This window comes from Pongo abelii, chromosome 15 (genome assembly GCF_028885655.2).
Source record: "Pongo abelii isolate AG06213 chromosome 15, NHGRI_mPonAbe1-v2.0_pri, whole genome shotgun sequence".
Classification (NCBI taxonomy): Eukaryota; Metazoa; Chordata; class Mammalia; order Primates; family Hominidae; genus Pongo; species Pongo abelii.
Window position 1 is genome coordinate 44,469,769 of NC_072000.2, and position 13,267 is coordinate 44,483,035.

Below are 13,267 nucleotides of genomic sequence, written 5' to 3' on the forward strand. Positions count from 1 at the left end.
TGACATCTAAATTTAACCACCGGTATTTGTGGCAAGGAAATTAGTAAGAAATAATTAAATCATATTTACAAATATTAAGAAAGCACTCTGATTTTACTATCCTGATTCACTTGGTCTATTTATGCAGTAATGATCAATATATTAAACAGAACCTCTTACGGATTCAAATTTTCTTTGGCTGAATTGTTTGGACAATTTCAAGATGGGAAATGATAACATTTTGTGAAATCAGTCTTCCTGATTTTAACTCCTTTACTAAATCATACAGCACAGGCCTGATGTGAATATTTGCTAAAGCTGAATTGTTGTATTGAGCTCTCAGATGTCTGAACATACTTTTCAAATGTCCCTTGAGTCCCTTGACTTAAGAATATTTTTATCTCTGTGCATCACCTTTTAAAAACAGATTCATCTCTTCCCTTGACATTTGTGGTTGTTAATAATTCATACTGGTCCCCATCTGAAGGAATAATGGGCTAGATGCCTTTCTTTAATATTTCTGAAATAACCTTTCTAGAGAATCACATTGCACTTCTTGTGACTACGTTTATCTATTGAACAGATAAAACACTATTTTAAAGAGAAAAATAAGCTTTAGCTTTTCAAAAAATGAGGTTCAACCTAAGTTAAAAATAATCCAGAATTAATGCCACTAATCACTGTTACATTTTTGCATTTCCTTAAAAAGAGAAGGCCATGATGACTTGTTTAATGCTCACATAATGTAAATATTTTACTTTCAAATACATGTGATAATCATGCATCTGTCAAACCAACTTTGTCTAAGAGAGATATCCTTTATTTTTACTAATATTAAACTAATCAAATTGTACTCTGATTTTTAAAAAACAAAACAGTAGTAATTAATTTCTAAGCAAGAAATATGTGTCTGAAAAGTATGTGCACACTACTAATGTTACAGCTTAGTGATAGTGAGATCTGTGTGCCAGTTCTGCTTTGATAGGCAGGAGTCCAACAGAGAGTAATATAAGGAGTCTGAGGCCCAGTTAGAAGTTACGGCTGCTACGTTGCATGTATAAATGTAGATGATAAGTGGAGAACAAGCTAAATCTAGCTCTTTTATCCATTTAAAACAGAATCAGTAAATAATAAGGAGCCTTCCTGATGCCATCTGCATGCATCCTGTGGAAGGATGTCATTCATTATAATGGCATTAATCCCAAATTAGGGGGTGGACCAGTAGATCTGGTGGACTCATCCCCAGCCAAGGGGTTGTATTGAATTTCTTTCCCTGTGTCGAATCTCTCATGATGGAGAAATTTACAATACGTCAATGCTAAAATTATAGTAATGTCTAAAATGATTTATAACATACAGAATAGAAATAATATACCTCAATTAGGTCCCCTAGTTTTCCCCAATATTTTTATCTAATGTATGCTTTCAACAAACATATTGAGCTCCTTAACTTCCATGAAACTGACAAAAACTTCTTTATCACACAGATAGCACTAGATAACATATTAAAGAAATGTTCACTACATAAAACATCTAAGGATATTACATTAAATTAATTAAGTGTAATTAATCAAACATTGAATTTTTTTTTTTTTTTGAGATAGAGGATATGCAGTTGTTAGGGTATGGCCAAGCAGTGACGCTTTGCAACTTCTGTCAAATAGGTTGAGTTAACATATGATGTAATGCCTACCACATTCCTGTCAACACAATGTGTCCTAAGGAAACAATGTTTACAAAATCAACCCTTATGGACCTTACAGAATAGAACACGATAAACAATGAAAAAGACCACACAAATGATAGCAAAATTAAACTAAAATAATTGCTACAAATAAAGGTTTTCAGTCATATAAAAATGTATAAGAGAGGGCTCGAACCAATCGGGGGTTCAATGTTTATTTCTAAGGGCATGGTGTTTGGAAGGATGTGTGGGCACTGACTACAGGAAGAAAGTGAATGTGGGGAGAGCTCAAGGAGAGGGCACAGCTTCTACAAATGCCCCAAAGAAGGATTGTGTAGTTGAAATGTAGAGACTCCAAATCAATGATGATAGTGGCAGAGGATGAAGCCAGAGAAGTAAGCCTGGACAAGACAAGGAGATTTATAAAAAAATTTTTAAGTTATTTTTTCTTCAATTTTTATTTTAAGTTCAGGGGTGCATGTGTAGGATGTGCAGGTCTGTTACATAGGTAAATGAGTGCCATGGTGGTTGCTGCACAAGTCATCCCATCACCTAAGTATTAAGCCAAGCATCTATGAGCTATTCTTCTTGATGCTTTCCCTTACCCAACCCCTGCCTGACAGGCCCCAGTGTGTGCTGTTTTCCCCCATGTGTTCATGTATTCTCATCATTCGGCTCCCACTTATAAGTGAGAACATGTGGTATTTGGTTTTCTGTTCCTGCGTTTGTTTGCTGAGGATAATGGCTTACAACTCCAACCATGTCTCTGCAAAGGACATTATTTTGTTTCTTTTTATGACTGCATAGTATTTCATGGTGTATATGTACCATGTTTTCTTTATCCAGTCTATCATTGAAGGGCATTTACGGCGACTCCATGTCTTTGCTATTGTGAATAGTGTTGCAATGAACATACATGTGCATATATCTTTAGAATGATTTATATTTTTATGGGTATATATGAAGTAATGGAATTGCTGAGTCAAATAGTATTTCTACCTATAGGTCTTTGAGGAATCACCACCCTGTCTTCCACAATGGTTGAACTAGTTTACACTTCCACCAGCAGTGTAAAAGTATTCCTTTTTCTCTGCAACCTCGCCAAGATCTGTGGTTTTTTGACTTTTTAGTAATAGCTATTCTGATTGGTATGAGATGGTACCTCCTTGTGGTTTTGATTGAAATTTCTCTAATGATCAGTGATGTTGAGTTTTTTTCATATGTTTTTTGGCCACATGTATGTCTTCTTTTGATAAGTTTCTGTTCACATCATTTTCCCACTTTTTAATGGGGTTCTTTGTTTTGTTCTTATACATTTAAGTTTCTTATAGAATCTGGATATTAGACATTTGTCAGATGGATAGATAGCAAAACTTGCAATGGATAGATTGCAATCCCATTCTGTAGGTTGTCTCTTCACTCTGATGATAGTTTCCTCTGCTGTGCAGAAGCTGTTTAGCTTAATTAGATCACATTGATCAATTTTCGCTTTTGTTGCGATTGCTTTTGGCACTTTCATCATGAAGTCTTTGCCTTTGCCTATGTCCTGAATGGTATTGCCTAGATTTTCTTCCAGGGTTTTTATAGTTTTGGGTTTCACATTTTAATTATTTAATCTATCTTGAGTTAATTTTTGTATGAGGTGTAAGAAAGGAGTTCAGTTTCAATTTGCTGCATATGGCTAGCCAGTTATCCCAGCACCATTTATTAAATAGAGAATCCTTTCCCCATTGCTTATTTTTGTTGGGTTTGTTGAAGATCAAATGGTTCTAGGTGTGTGGTCTTAGTCTGAGTTTTCTATTCTGTTCCATTGGTCTGTGTGTCTGTTCTTGTACCAGTGCCATGCTGTTTTGGTTACTGTAGCCTTATAGTATAATTTGAAGTCAGGTAGTGTGATGTTCCAGCTTTGCTCTTTTTGATTAAGATTGTCTTGGCCATTCAGGCTCTTTTTTGTTTCCATATAAATTTTAAAATAGTTTATTCTAATTATGTGAAGAATGTCAATGGTAGTTTAATAGGAGTAGCATTGAATTTATAAATTACTTTGGGCAGTATGGCCATTTTCATGATATTGATTCTTTCTATGCATAAGCATGGAATTTTATTTTTCTTTTTTCATTTGTGTACTCTCTGATTTTCTTGAGCAGTGGTTTGTAGTTCTCCTTGAACAGATCGTTCACTTTTCTTGTTTGGTGTATTCCTAGGTATTTTATTCTTTTTGTAGTAATTCAGAATGGGAGTTCATTAATGGTTTGGTTCTCTGCTTGCCTGTGGTTGGTGAATAGAAATTCCGGTGATTTTTGCACATTGATTTTGTATCCTGAGACTTTGCTGAAGTTGCTTGTCAGCTTAAGTTGCTTTTGGGCTGAGACAGTGGGGTTTTCTAGATGTAGGATAATGTCATCTGCAAACAAAGATAATTTGACTTTCTCTCTTACTCTTTAAATACCCATTGTTTCTTTCTCTTACTTGATTGCCCTGACCAGAACTTTCAATATTATGTTGAATAAGAGTGGTAAGAGAGTGCATTCTTGCCTTGTGCTAGTTTTCAAGGGGAGTGCTTACAGCTTTTGTGCATTCAGTATTATATTGGCTGTGGATTTGTCATATATGGCTCTTATTATTTTGAAGTATGTTCCTTCAATCCTTAGTTTATTGAAAGTTTTTAACATGAATGGATGTTGAATTTTATCAAAAGCCTTTTCTGCATCTATTGAGATAATCCTGTGGTTTTTGTCTTTAGTTATGTTTATGTGATGAACCATATTTATTGATTTGCATATGTTGAACCAACCTTGCATCCCAGGGATAAAGCCAACTTGATTGTGTTGAATAAGATTTTGTATGTGCTGCTGGATTCAGTTTGCCAGTATTGTATTGAGGATTTTTGCATCATTGTTCATCAAGGTTATTGGCCTGAAGCTTTCTTTTTTGTTGTGTCTCTGCCAGTTTTTGGTATCAGGATAATGCTGGTCTCATAGAATGAGTTAGGGAGAAACTATTTCAAATGTTTGAAATAGTTTCAGTGGAAATGAAACCAGCTCTTCTTTGTACCTCTGGTAAAATTCAGCTGTGAATCCAACTGGTCTTGGGCTTTTTTGGTTGGTAGGCTATTTATTACTGCCTCAATTTCCAAACTTGTTATTGGTCTATTTAGGGATTCAATTTCTTACTGGTTCAGTCTTGGGGGACATTCTGTCTTCTTAGAAAACCTTTGTTAGCTTAATGTTTGTTTTGTTAGAAACTGGGATTGTGATCCCTCTTTTTTTCTGTTTTCCATTTGCTTGGTAGATTTTCCTCCATGCCTTTATTTTGAGCCTTTGTGTGTCTTTGCATGTGAGATTGGTCTCTTGAAGACAGCATACCAATAGGTCTTGGCTCTTTATCTAGCTTGCCATTGTGTGTCTTTTAAATGGGCATTTAGCTAATTTACATTTCAGGTTAATATTGTTATGTATAAATTTGATTCTGTCATCTTGATGCTAGCCGGTTATTTTGCAGACTTGTTTATGTGGTTGCTTCATGGTGTCACTGGTCTGTGTACTTCAGTGTGTGTTTTGTAGTGGCTGGTAAAGGTTTTTTCTTTCCATATTTAGTGCTTTCTTCAGGAGCTCTTGGAAGGCAGGCCTGGTGGTGATGAATACCTTCAGCATTTGCTTATCTTAAAAGAGTCTTATTTCTCCTTCACTTATGAAGCCTTGTTTAGCCAGCTATGAAATTCTGCGTTGGAAATTATTTCCTTTAAGAATGTTGAATATTGGCCCCAGTCCCTTCTGGTTTGTAAGGTTTCCACTGAGACGTGTGCTGTTAGTCTGATGGGCTTCCCTTTGTAGGTGACCTGGCCTTTCTCCAAGGCTGCACTTAACATGTTTCATTTCATTTCAGTCTTGGAGAATCTGAGGATTATTTGTCTGGGGGTTGATCTTTTCATGGAGTATCTTACTGGGATTCTCTGCATCCCCTGAATTTGGAAGTTGGCCTGTCTTTTGGAATTGGGAAGTTTCTCCTGGATGATATCCTGAAGTATGTTTTCCAACTTGTTTCCATTCTCCCCATCTCTATCAGTTACCCTAATCAGTGGTAGGTTTGGTTTCTTTATAAATTCTGTATTTCTCAAAGGTTTTCTTCATTTCTCTTCATTCTTTATTCTCTATTCTTGTCTGCCTATTTTATTTCAAAAAGAGTCTTCAAGCTGTGAGATTCTCTCCTCCACTTGATCATTCTGTTATTGATACCTGTGATTGCATTGTGAAATTCTCCTATTGTGTTTTTCAGCTCCATCAGGTCAGTTAAGTTTCCTCTTTAAACTGGGTATTCTGGCTGTCAGCTCCTGTACTGTTTTATTTCAAAAAGAGTCTTCAAGCTGTGAGATTCTTTCCTCCACTTGATCTTTCTGCTATTGATACCTGTGACTGCATTGTGAAGTTCTCGTACTGTATTTTCCAGCTCCATCAGGTCAGTTATGTTTCCTCTCTAAATTGACTCTTCTGGCTATCAGTTCCTGTATTGTTTTATCATGATTCTTAGGATCTTTCCGTTGAGTTACAACATGCTCCTTTAGCTCAGCAAAGTCCCTTATTACCCACCTTCTGAAGCCTACTTCTGTCAATTCAACCACCTCAGTCTTAGCCCAGTTCTGTGCCCTTGCTGAAGAGGTATTGTGGTCATTTGGAGGAGAAAACCCTCTCTGGCTTTTTGAGGTTTCAGTGTTTTTATGTTGATTCTTTCTCATCCTTGTGGGCTTATCTACCTTCAGTCTTTGAGGTTGCTGACCTTTGAATGGGATTTTCATTGATTTCTGTTTGTTTGTTTTCCTTTAAGCACTCAGCCCACATTTCATGGACTGCTGTCATTTGCTAGAGGTCCTCTCCAGACCATAGTTGCCTCTTTCTCTTTCCCCCATACCTGGAGCTGTCACCAGTGAAATCTGAAAAACAGCAAAAATGTCAGCCTGCTCCTTCCCCTGGAAGCTCCATTCCAGGGGTGTACTGACCTGTTGCCAGCCAGAACTTGCCTGTAGGAGGTGGCTGGAGACCCAACCGCTTCTTTAAGCAGGTCCCTGCTTACAAGTGAGAAGGTTAAGTCATCTGCCAAAGATTGCTCAGCACAAAAGTTTCAGAGCAAATAATTCAAATCTAGATAGAATAAGCTCAAGCCCATAGTTTTGTCATTAAGTAGTATCCGTCACATTTAGTGTCTGGATATTTTCATATACTACCTGGAGAGGGGCCAAAAAATATAGCTTCTACATTTTCTGTAAATGATCTGAGTTTTCTTATATGCATCTATCAACTGATTGATGACAGGAGGATAGTTGAGCTTAAAGAGGTGTTGGAAGGTGGTACCTTATCAAATGCAGCTTCTAGCTACTTAATTTCACTTTCAACACTTCGCCAGGAATTTTGTTACCTAGTGCCTGATCAAGATGGCATTAACAGTCTCTCAGCCTGACTAACCTTTAGACAGTTTTCTTCCTTACTATCAACCACTGATTTCTTTCCCTAGGATTTACTTGGTATTTTCCTTTTTTTTAGGATTTACTTTACAAGACTTGTTATTGTAAATTCTTTCTTTTTCTCTTTGAAATGTATGTAAATCTCCCAGCCTGTTGCGAATTTTACAGCCTAAAAATGTCTTTCTCAATGACCTGAAAACCGTTTCTTTGAAGTGAAAACATCAAAGTAGATAGCATCCCCTATCTCCCAGTCTCTGTGGGAGGGAAGGAGCCTAACTTTGATAGGCACAATCAGCAAACACAGCCTAATCAAAGAGAAAAACATTGCATACTCAGAAACAACTCTATTTTCTGTACACATTCATTTGTCAACCTCCCTGCAACTTCTGAACATCCTCCAGTACTTTTCCAGGAGCTCACCTTAGAAGATAAAAACCCTTCCTCTTTTTGATTTAGTAGAGTTGAGTTCAATGTGTCTCTCCCGTTATAATGATCTCGAAGAAGATCCTTCTTGCCTGTTTAACTTTGGTGCAATTTTTGCTTTGACATGCTGAATGTTTATTAGACACATTTTCGTCCTCTTAGTCATTGCAGATGACATTTTACCCAATTTTTTTTCATCACAACATAATATGGGAAAATATATAATTTTCCCACCTTTTCTAACAGTTTTCTTACTGCCCACTGCCTGTTTCCACAACAAATGCTACATATTTCAGATTTCTTTCTTTCTTTGACAATATCCCATTTCTGGTACCAATTTCTATATCAATCAGCTATATTCATATAATGCTGTGTATCAACTACCTCCAATTCAGTGACATATTCTTACATTGTATTATTTTTCCTATTACAGGTTTGCAAGTCAGTTGGAGAGGCTCAGTTTTTGGCTGTGGGTCTGAAGTTCAGCTTGTTTGACTTTGCTTCAGGATACAGTTCGGTTAGGCTTGGCTCCAACTTCTAAATCTGTTCCATGTGTGTCATGGGTCTATTGCCTCTGTGGTTTAGCCCAAATGACAGCAAAGACCCAGTATATATTTTTCTCATGGAAACAGTAGGAGCTCAAAAAGAAAGACCAAAACACCTTCCAAGTTTCTGCCTACATTGCATCTATTAATATTATATCAACCAAAGCAAGTCACAGAGCCACGTCTAAAATTGAAGTGTGGGGAAGCACACTCTGCCTACCATAAGAGCATGAGCAGGGTGGGAGTATTTAAGGCTCTTCCAAGGGCCACATTCTATTTCCTACAAAATTGCATTAATATTCACACTGCCACATCCCACTGTCCAAAGCTACAGAAACATGGCTGCAGTAAACAAAGTTATGTTTATTTAATTTTTAATTTGTTGCAGTGAGGTGGAGCTGAATGACTGTTGGCATCTCAGAAAGAAAGAGTTGAGAGGTGTTCATTACAGGATTTGGATATGTTCTGGTTAATTCCAAAGAGAATAAGGGAAATGAGAGACAGATTTAGAGTGAATTCTATAGCAAAAAGGAACAATTAAGAGATAACTTTCACTCGTGTCCTTGTGAAGAGACCACCAAACAGGCTTTGTGTGAGCAACGAGGCTGTTTATTACACCTGGGTGCAGGTGGGCTGAGTACGAAAAGAGAGTCAGGGAAGGGAGATAGGGGTGGGGCCATTTTATAGGATTTGGGTAGGTAAAGGAAAATTAGTCAAAGGGGGTTGTTCTTTGGTGGGCAGGGGCGGGGATCACAAGGTGCTCAGTGGGGTAGCTTTTGAGCCAGGATGAACCAGGAGAAGGAATTTCACAAAGTAATGTCATCAGTTAAGGCAGGAACAGGCCATTTTCACTTCTTTTGTGATTCTTCAGTTGCTTCAGGCCATCTGGATGTATATGTGCAGGTCACAGGGGATATGATGGCTTAGCTTGGGCTCAGAGGCCTGACAATAACATAGATTGGTAACCTACTAATTTAGTACAACAGGATCAGCATTTTCATTAATAAATGTAGTCACTTACGTTATCTAAAAGTGAAAGACATGTAGTTATTTTTGTAGTTACGTTGGATTTTATGCCCTAGCCTCAGAGGCAAGAAGGCTTTTACTTCTTTTGATAGGATTGAAAAGTTCTGGAAGTAGTTAGGGTTTTGTGTCTATACCCCAGCAAGGGGGCTGCGCTTTAGCAAGGGGGCTGCACATTTATGTCTTCTGCCCGTCCTTTCTTTGAGTACCAGGTAAAGACTTACAAATAATTCATAAATGAGGACGTTAGTTATATCTGAGACTCCCAGTGATTCCAAACTGTTACTCAAGATCAAATTAGGTGTTTAAAAGTTTATTACAATTTTACCTGCTTTTTCATACCCATTTTTCTTGCAATCACTTCTTTCTCTGATGCTTTTCTAAAGGTGAAAGAGTGTCTCTTAAGACGTTTTTACACCTTTAGAATTTGGTTCAACTAGTTGCCTTGAAACCTCAGCTCTCTCATGAGCTCAAAAAAAACTTATCATTTTGGAGATTAGATAGCTTTTTTCTCATTGTGGGAGTTCATTCTCTTTGACTTTCTACATCCTAAGCCTCTAATCTACAAAGTATTATTATCAGAATATAAAAAGTGTTTTAACATTCAGTATGTTTATTATCTCTATCACAATCCAATGAATTAGTTCTAATTTTCTCTTTTAAAAATGAGAAGTTTGAGTCTCAGGAATGTTAAGCAATTTGCTTTAGGTCAAGCCATTAATATTTGTTATAGCTAGAATGCAAATATTGTTGAAATGTTAATGTAAACTGCACCATACAGTACTGGCCCTAAATGACCTTTGCAGGCCCTGCTTCCTCCTTTCTTAAGTACCAGACTAATCTTTTGCCCACATAAATTTCATTCTCTCAGGTCTTTTACATATTGTTCTTTCTGCCATAGAATGGTCTCTAAATTAAAAAGTTTAATATGTACTAAACATGTGTTATATTGTAATTGTGCATTCTTTTACTTAAACCATTTGCCCCAAACTGGGTAAGCAGTAGTCTTCACAAAACCTTTATCCATCTTTACCAGGAGGTGTTAATTGAAAATTTAATCTGGTAAATTGGTAATACTCATGTAATTCCTGTTATATAACCATAGCAGGATTATATTCAATAGCATAAGCATACATGAAATAAGGAGCTAGTTAAGAGGAGCAATGATAACAGATATTTTTGGTATTCATTTTAGAAGAAAAGATATTTTTATTTTAATGTGTACTGTAATTTACTCTCACAAAATGGAATCACTGAAGGACAAAATTACTTTGACATCAAAATATGTCTTGAATTTTGTTTTAACTATGTTAGGATTATGTTTTAAATGATGGATGTTTTAATACTTTTAGTCTAATTTACTCAGTGGAGCAGTCACAGCCTAGTTTAAAAAATATCAAGTGTGGCACTATAGATGTTATGAGAATATTTTGTAAAAGAGGAATTGAAGTAAAGTGATCCATCTTGGATCTCTCTTTCCGCTAGGTAATGCTATTATAGTCCTGTCTGTTTATAATAGTGATGCTTTCTATAAATGAGAAATAGCATCACAGAGAAGTAAGAGGTTCTTCAGGATCCCTACCAATGACTGCCTCATTGTATGTGTTTAATGATGCCTGCAGAAAAGCTTACTTACTCTGATGGGATATTTCCATCAGCATCCTTGAGTTGAGAAGAATAAAAGCAAAATGAAGATTATGCTGGCTTTACATTTGGATGAAGACCATCACCTTAGGTACTTGCTTTTTATGTGATATTTTAAAATATAAGTTTTCATGTTATAATTTTCAGTAGATAGTATATTCACATACAAAGGTGGTAAAAAAAAATTCCTTTGAAACCACAAATTAAATATAACCTCTCAGTAAACAATTGTTTTATTTTAAATCCACATTTTTATGATACTTACAGGTTGTCATATCAATAGCATTAAGTCACCAGATACTGAAAATACCTAAAATGTCCTCCAAGAATAGTAAAAACTTTGTTTTATTTCTCTTTGTGAATTTATTGACTTAAAGTTTTTGGATAAAAAATGTTTTTATTTCATTTTATTTATTTTATTTTATTTTTTTGAGACAGAATCACGCTCTGTCCCCCATGCTGGAGTAGTGCAGTGGCGTGATCTCGGCTCACTGCAAGCTCCACCTTCTGGGTTCACGCCATTCTCCTGCCTCAGCCTCCTGAATAGCTGGGATTACAGGCACCCGCCACCACGCCCAGCCAATTTTTTGTATTTTTAGTACAGACAGGTTTCACCGTGTTAGCCAGGATGGTCTCGATCTCCTGACCTCGTGATCCGCCCATCTCAGCCTCCCAAAGTGCTGGGATTACAGGCGTGAGCCACCACGCCCAGCCCAAAAAATGTTTTTAAATAGGGAACTTAGCTATAAATACAGCATCAACACCATTTTTATTATCAAGAATATCAGTTGAGTTCTAAACATATTATCTTTACTCTTATAATGATAATAACAATCTATACATGATGATTCAGAACAGAATTAGACACTCTCAAAAATGTATTGTTTATTAACAAATTCAACCTTATAAAAATATCAGTCATTTTTATAATCTTAGAAATTCTCAATATGTGCCTTATATGGCACAAGGCTTACAACAAAGCTGTATTGTAATTCTACGCAGACATTTGGAAAAGTGTATTATTGATGTTTGACATGGAAGCCACTAACAGTACCTTCATTTTTGTAATGTTGGGAATGAAACGTGGTACAAAGATGAAGATTTTTGCCATATCCTATGTACTTACTTCATTGTTACATATAAGTCTGGAGCACAGTGATTTCCACTGTATCCTTCAAGCAGATTCTCTACTTTTTAACGTTGTAGAATATTTGCTATTTATCTCTCTCTTTCTCTCTTTATTTTTTTGTCCTCTTCTTTTACCTTTTTTGAACTTTTTGAGAAAAAGGTGCAGACATAATGCTTCACTATTTCTAATGTTTCAGCATGTATATCATAAGATTAACGAAACTATCCTGCAGAACAACCATCTCTATTATGAAATTAGTATTGACTCTTTCCACAAGTGCAAAAGTACTTAGATCAGGTAACGTGATTAAAGGACTTTCTCTAATCTAAAGTTACTAAATTTACCTTTTAAATAATAAATACTATAAATATTAAGATATACTTTTCTCAGTAATTTCCATTCACTCGTACTAGCATCAGTTGATCATTTTTGCTAGAATGAGTTTTGGCTGAATTGATTATTTCTGTTTTAGTTGACAATTGGTGAATATTTAATTGTAGCACTTCTTCTACATTTTTTAGTTTGCAGTCTATTTTAGGAAATGACTTTTGTTTCTTCCTCATTCATATTGCTGTTGTCTCTTGGATTCCTATTTTATTCATTGGTGTCTTAATTTGTTGCTAACATGATTTATTTGAGAACATTTGGTAAAGAATATCTTCTTAATGGTTGTTGCAACTTTGAGCAATAGGAAGCCTATTTATTTGCTTACCTTTTCCTCTTAGCATGCTCCTATCCTTCTTTGAGCACTTTATTACTTTCTGTCAAAACATATTGTTCAGTCTCCCTTGTGCTTCCCTTGCCTGAGACCTGGAATGAGTCATTTCTCTGTAAAATCCTGGTTTGTTTAAGTGGGGAATAATATTTACACATGAATTCTGGATCCTAGATGTGCTAATTCAAAATGAGATGTCACTACATAGCACAATTCAGAGGATTGAACCAGAGAAAATATTTTTTGACAAAACATTGTAAGTTCATACTCACATGGCATATTAAATCCAGCACCATATTATTTCCCCTACTTTTACTTACATTTCACATTTGCATCATCCTTTTCCTACAACGAAAACTCTATGTCCATAACACAATAGAGTTACTCATTTGTCCTTTGCTACAAAGCACACAAGAAGATTTTTAATTACTACACAGATGCCTTTTTAATAACACATCTATAAAGAACAGTTTAAAAATTCATCAATGTTCCCACTGAGAATGACTATAGTAGTTTTTATAATATTTAAATTGGTTGATGTTTAAAAATTCATAAAGTTGTGCGATTAAGATTTGTATACTTTACTATATAGAAATTGCTTTGATAAAATATTTTAATAATTTTATTTTAATATTTTTTGAGAGATATTATGTTGACAACTTAATATTCA